At 41.6% G+C, this 9709-nt stretch overlaps 1 long non-coding RNA gene across 3 annotated transcripts; it reads right to left on the minus strand.

The window, feature by feature from the left end:
• Positions 1-636: 636 nt before the first annotated feature.
• Positions 637-9355, minus strand: LOC114579707. 3 transcript variants are annotated; one of them, XR_003700842.1, is made up of 5 exons: positions 8636-9355; positions 2098-2182; positions 1918-1998; positions 1551-1789; positions 637-1403 (listed from the first exon to the last, which is right to left on the minus strand). It is a non-coding gene; the product is annotated as an uncharacterized LOC114579707 (long non-coding RNA). The 3 variants fall into 3 exon arrangements; XR_003700840.1 differs by lacking the exons at positions 1918-1998; positions 2098-2182 and having other exon boundaries at positions 8636-9349; XR_003700841.1 differs by lacking the exons at positions 1918-1998; positions 2098-2182 and having other exon boundaries at positions 637-1407; positions 8636-9349.
• Between the last annotated feature and the right edge of the window lie 354 nt (positions 9356-9709).

The raw sequence follows: 9709 nt of genomic DNA on the forward strand, positions 1-9709 counted from the left end.
AAAAAGCTAAGATCATAGGAATGAGTAACTAGTAATGTTGTTTAAAACATGAGACTGCATATTATTCTAGATCTCCAATGAGCATAATAGGTGGAGGAATCATGTTCACATTTGAAGAGGGCATAATTAGAGTAAGAGGAAAAAATGTTAGTGAGATAAAAAAAGATAATATATTTTTATTCTTTTTTAATCTCTATATGTGTTAAAATTTGACTGTTTGTGTAATTGTTGACATAGGCCGAATACACCAAATCACATAAACTCTCATATATTTTTTTTTACTTCTCCTTGATTATTATTATTATTTCATTTTCCTAATCATCATTACCAACCAAGCTTAAGATGATGTTATTTTAGAATGTCATTATACTTTTACAACTTGGGCATAGGACTTCATAGGACTTCAATTAAGACTTCATTTGGGACGGCTTTTTTACTGTTTCTTAAAGCAGCTTTTTGATATTTATTGTGCTAAAAAACTGTTTTAAGAAGCAGTAAAAAAGCCGTCCCAAACAAAGCCTAAATCATCATTTGTTCAGGATAACCAAAGGATATTTACTGATCCTACAAGAAAAAAAAGAGTAAAATAGTTTTCTAATCCTCCAAAATAAATAAAATAAAATAAAATAAAAAAGATTATCCATGAAAGGTCACTTATCAAAAGTCAAAGGTTCAGCACCTTCCCATTTTGGTTCCCTACGCAGATCATCATTCTAAAAACCTTACAAAGAAGTTCGGCCATGGCCACTACTACCGACTTAATTGTAAATTACTAGCAATCCTAACTTTATACCTATATAAAAAGCCAACCGTTGAACATAACATTTGACTCCATCCATACTAGAGTGCAGAGTAGAACAACTAAGACAAGCTCCTCCAGAATAGAAGCCCTTCATCAAAGTTTTAGAAAGCAAAAATGATTACCAAGAAAGAAGAAACAAGAGAACTGGAATGGAGAGTCACAGTAACTCACAAGCCATCAGCACAGGAAGAGCACAACTTGGAGCCCCGTATTGCACTGTGGCGTCAATTGATTGATTTGCTAAGCTTGAATATGAGATCATCATCAAGATTCATGAAGAATGCATGGAAATTGGGCGTAGATGATCCTCGAAAATTCATCCACTGTATCAAAGTGGGACTCGCACTCACTCTGGTGTCCATCTTCTATTATACTAGGCCATTGTACCAAGGCGTGGGTGGAACTGCTATGTGGGCAATCATGACCATTGTTGTCATCTTTGAATTCACAGTTGGTATGTTTTTGAATGCTTATACATCTCTGTCGCTGGCATTCTAAGAATCTCACTCTTCTCATTTTTTTATGCAGGAGGCACAATATACAAAGGCTTGAACAGAGTAATGGCGACTCTTAGCGCAGGAATGATTGCAGTTGGGATCCACTGGCTTGCAAGCAAATCAAGTGAAACATCTGAGCACATAATAATTGGTGTTTCTGCCTTTTTACTATGTATGTAAAATTATCAAATAGACAGATTTGGAGATTACTAACTACAGGCTCTAATAGTATTCTAACATTTTGGACTCACCTTGTTTTACAGCTTCAGCAGCAACCTTTGTTCGTTTTATTCCGATCGTAAGAGCTCGGTTCGATTACGGCATACTGATCTTTATCCTGACCTTCAACTTGGTTGCCATCTCTGGCTATCGTGTTGATAGACTGCTTGAATTGGCGCAGCAACGGTTGATGACTGTGTTTATTGGAATTTCAATCTGTCTCCTGGTCTGCATTTTGGTTCGTCCAGTTTGGGCTGGAGAGGAGCTTCACCTGCTCACAATAAAAAACATGAGAAAACTTGCTGATTCAATAGAGGGTACACTACTTCAATTTTCACTTGATTTATCCCAGAAAAATAACATAACTTTGCTGAATAATATTAACTGAAATTTTCTCACAACTTAAAATCACAGAAAGTGTAGCCGAGTACTTCAGGGATGGTGAGAAGGTAGATGGCAACGAAACCTCTGTGCAAAATTCTAGAGGGTACAAATGTGTTCTCAACTCAAAGGCAACTGAAGAATCACTGGTAAAAAGTTGATAGTGAGTTGTAAATTAATCTACAAGACTTTACATACCTTTCAAATTTATGATTATGAATTATGTTTGAAACCACAGGCGAATTTAGCCAGATGGGAACCAATGCATGGCAGATTTAGCTACCTGCACCCATGGAGTCAATACCTGAGAGTTTGCACTGCCATGCGCTACTGTGCTTACTGCATAGAGACTCTAAATGATTGCATTAATTCAGAAAATGAGGTAACAAAACATACTGTGAACATATAAATTTTACTCATAAATTACACTTTGATTTATGAACCAAAGCTGATTTATTAACCAAAGCTTGTTTTACAGAATCAACAGAAAGCACCAGAGCATTTAAAAAAGCATCTAAGCAATGCCTGCCTAAGGCTAGGATTGGAATCTTCAAATGTTTTGAAAGAACTGGCTAACTCTATTGAGTCCATGAAGAGGTCTTCCAGCATTGAGGTCCTCATAGCAGAGATGAATGATGCAGTGGAAGAGGTGCAAAATATCTTAAGCACTCCCTCACTAGAAGAAGCCGAATCGAAAGCAGCCATTCCAACCATACCATTGATGGAAGCAATGACAGTGATCACAGTGGCCTCATTGCTCAACGAAATAACATTAAGAATCGATGGGGTGGCAGATGCAGTCGAGGACTTGGCAGTAACAGCATTCCAGCCTTCTGAAGATGAACAGCGAACCGACAAAAACAAGCCATCAAACGAGCTTGCTGCAGGATCAGATGGGCACGAAGGCAACCTTCCACAGGTTTAAGTTCCAGAGTTTTGTACAAATGAATTGTTTGGTGCTCCTCCCTATTCATTTTCGTAAAAGCTTACATGTAGAGTAGAAGGTTTGGTAGAATCTTCGGTCTGTTTTTGCATCAAGCTAAATCTTGTTGTTCTATGCTGTTTCCTCTATGCTAGCGATACGAATTTGAAAACACAAAAAATTTGTGCTGCAATGAGCACGCTGAAATTTGCACTTTAATAAACTTAAAATTTGAACTCTATTCTAACTTTAGTGGTAATTTGTTGAGTCAATGAGAGTTTGTATTTGCATGACTAAGGCTTCGTTCGAGACAATTTTTTTATTGTTTCTTAAAGTAAATTTTTAGTACAAAAATTAAAATTTATGTATTAAAAATTATTTTAAGAAGCAGTAAGAAAGCTGTTCCAAACGAAGCCTAAGATGATATTCTTGTAAACGACAATTTTTTTATTGTTTCTTAAGACTCTCCTGTACACGCTCTAAGTATGAATGAAATATTATTTTTCTTTCCTCTTCTTCCCTGTCTCGTCGTTCTTCCCTGTCCGTCTGCAACCATTTTCATTCTCTTCATGGTATCATGAGCCAACCCATGGGGGATCAAGAATCCGCAAATTCCCACCCTCCCTCCTCTACCAATCTCTCCGGCACTTCTCTCACCGAGATCCACATTCCGCCGCAGCTGAAATTTCTCATCTCCAATGTCAAGAACCTCGTCCCCAATGCTCTCACCACCGAGAACTACGCCATTTGGCGTATTCAACTTCTCCAACAGTTCACGGCCAACGGCTATGCCGGCCATCTCACCGGCACCGCATCTTGCCCCTCGGACGCCTCCTCTCAAGAATTTCAGAGATGGCACTTGGTTGATAATAATCTTCTTTCAGCCCTGTTTTCAACCATCTCTCCTTCAATTCTTCCCCATGTCATTTCTTGCTCCACCGCACATGAAGTTTGGCTTGTTCTTGAGAGACGTCTGCAGCCTACCTGTCGTTCGCGGGTCATTCAACTTAAAAATGAACTCCATCATGTACAAATGCAGAATCTGACAATGCCACAATATCTCAACCATGTCAAATCAATTGTTGACAACATAGCTGCCTCCGGCTCCAATGTCGACACGGAAGACATCATCCTTCATATCCTCAACGGCCTTCCATCCACCTACAATTCGTTCAAGGCGGCCATCCGAACTTCTCCCTTACAGATGGATCTTGATAACATTTATTCTCTTCTTTGCAGTGAAGAGATCAATGTCAATCAAGAAATTGCTAGAGAAAGTCCAACTGCTTCCGGCGTCACAGCCTTGCACGCCATGAGTTCAACTCAATCTCGCAATCGTCCTCCACGCCGCTTCACCAAATCAAGAACCTCCTCTGCAGGCCAATCTCCAATACAGCAGAATCAACCTACCTCTGTCTCAATGCCGGCCAATCCTTCGTCCACCCGGCCAACGTGCCAAATATGCAACAAAGTTGGTCATATTGCATTAAACTGTTGGCATCGCTCTAACCCACGGTTCGCTCCCACCAACTCTCGTTTGATGACTGCTTTTCTTGCGCAACCAAACCAGAACAACTCTCAAGATTGGATCATAGACTCGGGCGCATCTAATCACCTCACACCGGATCTCAACAACCTTCAATATCCAGCACAATATCATGGCTCTGACAATGTCTCCATCGCAAATGGTTCGCAATTACCAGTCACTCACTCCGGTCAAGGCCTTCTTCCCTTACCGGAGACTCCTCGTAAGCTACATTTACGTCAAATTCTTCATGTTCCGCAATTATCCCATAATCTTTTATCGGTTTCCAAATTAACAACTGACAATCCTATTTCCGTGAGTTTTGATGCTAATGGTTTTAAAATTAAGGACCGCCGTCTTCTTCTTTATGGGCATCTACATGATGGACTGTACAAAATTCGCCGTTGTCCCGCCTCCAACTACACGGCCTTAAATGCAAGCATCACTCAAGAAACTGTCTGGCACTCACGCTTAGGACATCCTCACCACGGGCTGCTCAAAGCGTTAATTCCTTTTCTTCCCAACATTTCTCAGATTTCAAAACAATTTTCATGTATATCTTGTACTGTGGCTAAATGCCACAAATCTGTTTTTAATAAAAGTTCATCTGTTTCTTCACGTGCCTTTGAACTAATACATTCCGACGTTTGGGGGCCTGCTCCCGCATACTCTATGGATGGTTTTCGCTATTATGTACTTTTTATAGATGACTTTACTCGTTTTTCTTGGATGTATCTTATGAAATCTAAACAGGAAACACTCTAAAAATTCAAATTGTTTCACCAACTCATCCGCACCCAATTTCAGACAACACCGAAAATTCTCAGGTTTGACAGCGGTGGAGAATTTACTAGCCATACGTTTTATGACTTCCTACATCTTCACGGTATACAACGTCAATTCAGCTGTCCTCATACGCCGGAACAAAACGGACTAGCTGAAAGGAAGCACCGCCATCTCGTTGAATTGGCTCGTACACTTCTACACGCCGCAAGTCTGCCAAACATTCTTTGGGCTGAAGCAATCTCCACTGCAAATTATTTGGTGAATCGCCTTCCATCCTCTGCTATTTCTAATCAAACTCCTTTTTACAGATTACACGGCCACAATCCTTCTTACGATCACCTCCGCACTTTCGGCTGTCAATGCTTTCCATGGCTCCGACCTTACACCGCGGATAAGCTCTCGCCTCGCTCTCGTGAATGCATTTTCATCGGCTACTTGTTAAACCATACACTTCATTAGCCTGTGTTGATAGCGACTCACTATGCTTATTCGGTATCCCTGCCATCATCTCAGCTAGATGGCTTCCCACTCACTCTGGCATGACTCAGTGAGTCGAGGTGGTCTGGCTAGGCGGCTATAGCAGTCACTTTAATCATTTAGTTTTTTGGTTATAAAAACCGTATTACTGTAGCAATGTTTTGATCAAGCAAGATGAATGAGAGTCATCTGATATGATCATCGTCTTCCTCCTGTTCCCGTTTTCTTCTTGGTTTTACGTTGCCATTTAACTCTCGTTTCACTACTCACCCTTTCACAAAGGTTACAAGTGCTGGGACATAATTTCCAACAAAACTTTTATCTCTCGGCATGTCAAATTCAATGAAGCCCACTTCCCATATCAATCCATCTCTCAGGTGAATCCTTTCTCTTCCTTGTCCTCTCCAAACACCACTCCTCCCTCACTTCTTATACCTCCGTCTTTAGCTCCTAAAATTATATCAAAACCAATTCCTAAACCTATTCCCACACCTACACTCACGTCTCCAACCGAGCCGCTCACTGAAATTTCTCTCTCAAATTATACTATTCCAACCACCGTTCCCAGTTCCACCACCCATTTACCTTCACACCCAATGCAGACTCGGCTCAAGTCTGGCATTACTAAACCCAAACAAATCTTGTCTCTTCTTACAACCAATCCCTCAATCTCCACTCCCACCACCTATGCTCAAGCCGTCAAGCCTCCTCAATGGCGTCAAGCAATGTCCGAGGAATTCCATGCGCTGCAACAACAAGCCACTTGGACGCTTGTACCTGCTCCGGAAAATACCCCTATTCTTGGCTGTAAATGGACCTTTAAGATCAAGACTCTACCCAACGGTCTGTTGACCCCTACAACCAGCCCGAATTTTAAATTTGATAAAAAAAGATTCAATTTAAGAAAAGCGAGCGGAGGCCGGGGCCGAATTTTTGGAGCCCACACGGTCAGGTAGAAAGATACAAAGCCCGTCTTGTAGCTCAAGGCTACGACCAACAATACGGCGTCAATTACACCGAGACATTTAGTCCAGTTGCCAAAATGACCACAATTCGTCTTCTTCTTACGCTGGCCATCAATCGGAATTGGCAACTTCTTCAACTCGATGTCTCTAACGCCTTTCTTCACGGCGAGCTCTCCGACAACATCTACATAAGACAACCTCCGGGATTCATCGACAATGCCTCACCGTCTTCCGTTTGCAAGCTAAAGAAGTCGCTTTATGGTCTCAAACAAGCACCTCGACAATGGTTTGATAAGCTCACTTCCTTTCTCCAACACCAAGGATTCAGGTTCACTCGTTCCGACCCGTCTCTCTTATCTTACCATCATAACAATGTTCAAATTTTCTTTTTAATCTACGTCGATGATTTTTTAATTACAGGTAACGACTCCGCTGCACTCAAGGATCTTCTCTCCAAGCTGCATTCTCAATTCGCCCTCAAACAACTAAACCAACTTTCACTATTTCTCGGTATCCAGATTGTTCGGCAATCCACAGGCATCTTTCTTACCCAGCAACACTATGCAGAGAAATTACTTAAGGATTCAGGAATAGCTGACTGCAAGCCCGCGGACACTCCACTCTCTCCCTCATCTAAGCACACTACTGCAACTAATCAGCCATTTCATAATCCCACAATGTACAGAATAGCCGGCTCTCTACAATACCTGTCCATTACCCGACCGGATATAGCCTTCGCAACAAATCAAGTCTGTCAGCATATGCACAATCCGTCAACTCTTGATTTTCAAAATCTCAAACGCCTGCTTCGCTACATTAAAGGCACAAGTTCATTCGGTCTCCCCTTGACCACCGGTGAACTAGTCTTGAGGACATATACCGATGCTGATTGGGCCTCCGACACCTCCGACCGGAAATCAATCTCCGGTTTCTGTACATTTTTAGGACCAAATCTCATATCTTGGTCGGTTAAGAAGCAGGTGACAGTTGCAAAATCATCTACGGAAGCTGAATATCGATCTCTCTCGGCGGCCACATCCGACGTCATTTGGCTGAGACGTCTTGTAGAGGACCTCGGTATTCCGCAGCTTTCCCCTACACAAATCTTCTGCGACAACACTTTTGCAATCGCACTTGCCCGGAATCCTGTATTCCACGCCAGAACCAAGCACATTGAGATAGACTATCAATTCATTCGCCATCATCTCACCACCGGCGCCATCTCTCTCTCCCATATACCGTCAGAAGAACAGATCGCAGACATCCTTACCAAAGCTTTCTCTGTGAATCGTTTTCAAACTCTTCGTAGCAAATTAACCATTCGATCTCAAGAATGATTAATTTGAGGGAGGCTGTAAACGAACACAAATATATTTCATTTATTTCCTATTATGCCATTGTAATTACTCTATTTAAGACTCTCCAGTACACGCTCTAAGTATGAATGAAATATTATTTTTCTTTCCTCTTCTTTCCTGTCTCGTCGTTCTTCCCTGTCCGTCTGCAACCATTTTCATTCTCTTCAATTCTATCTATAAAGTTGTGATTTTGTCCTATGGTTATTGGCGGTTGGCATCTCCAGTTGTTTTTTTGTGGCCATATAACAGGCGTAACTCCCTTCTGCTGTAGTTCCCAGAGCTGGAGCAGCTTGAGATCCAGTCTCTATAATTTTTCTCTTTTATGAATTTAATATTGTTGAAGTCAGTTCCTTCTTGGATAGGATTTTTTTAGGTTTATTTTGTGATTAGGAATAAGACTATAAGGATGTAGAGAAACCAATCAATACTGAGTAAATTCCACTTTGGATGTGCAAACCCTTCTCTTTCTGAAATTCAACTCGTCTGTCAAAGCTGAGAGTTGAAATTCAAAGAGAGGCTATCTCTACAGGAGCAACGCATGCTTTGCTAGTTGCATTATCTTTTCTTTCATATCTTCTCCTCCAAATCATCTTTTCATCATTAGTTGAAAGAGAGGTATAATTTTTTAAAATTTATTTGTTGACCTCCTTGTCACAGCTAAAAAGAGGCAAAAAAAAAAAAAAAAGCAAGCTGAAATCATTACCTTTGCCGCAACCCGCTCATGCCCGCCTAAATCCCTGTACAGATGGCTGCCCATCCCGATTTTCTGCGAAAAATCCTGCTCAAATGTCGTTGCTATGCAAAATGGCCCCGAACGATCTCTTCACGCTGGCCTGAAAAATCCCGCTCGCGTTGATAAAGCAAGAGACAAGTGAAGTCTTCGGTTTTGTTCTCCTTCCCAAACTCTTTCTTGTTTCCTCCCATCCTTCTTCACATCTCTAGCCAGCGAGCCACCTCCCTTCCTACAATCTCCACTATGTCAGGCTTCTTCAACCTATCGTGCTTGACATCTCAAGCCATCGATCCTCTTTACTTCTTAAGCCACACATAGCCAGCAAGAATCCTTCACAGCCCCAGTTCATGGCCCGTTTGATCGAGCATAGCCGCGTACGTCAGTCTCTCCCTGTCTCATTCTTTGCACTCTAGGCTCCATCATCGTCGTGACATTGTCGTCGCCAATCCGCTCTAATTTCTAAAACTTAAGAGTATGGCGTTCACGGGCACCGAAAATCGTGTATAGACGTCTCTCTAGTGAAGTGAAGTGAACGCACTGCGGCGCTTACGATAAGGCGGATATATCTTGTACACGCTCTCCCAATATGGCATGGACACTTCTAAGCAACTTAAGCAGAACTTTTATTAGGTCCGGTATAAGGACGTAGAGGAAAGTCCGGTCGGAGGTAAAATTCTGTCAAAAAACTCGGTATTTGTTCGGTATTGCTAGATATTATTTGATAACAACGAGGAATATCGCTCTGTGAAGACCAATACCGAGCTATACCGAGCAATACCGAGTTGTACCGAGTTTTTTCTAGAAAAAACTCGGTACAACTTTTAGTATACTCGGTATTGCTCGGTATAGCTCGGTATAACTCGGTATTGAATCTTCACGTGATGGTATTCCTCGTTATTGTTTGGTATTGCTCGATATTTGCTAGGTATTTCTCATTTTTTGATGCGATTTGGCCTCCGACAGGACGTTCCCTATGTCCGGTCGGAGGACGTAATAATTGTTCCCTTAAGCATGGACACGCTCTCCCAATATGGCATGGACACT

Source organism: Dendrobium catenatum, unplaced genomic scaffold, assembly GCF_001605985.2.
Source record: "Dendrobium catenatum unplaced genomic scaffold, ASM160598v2 fragScaff_scaffold_621, whole genome shotgun sequence".
Classification (NCBI taxonomy): Eukaryota; Viridiplantae; Streptophyta; class Magnoliopsida; order Asparagales; family Orchidaceae; genus Dendrobium; species Dendrobium catenatum.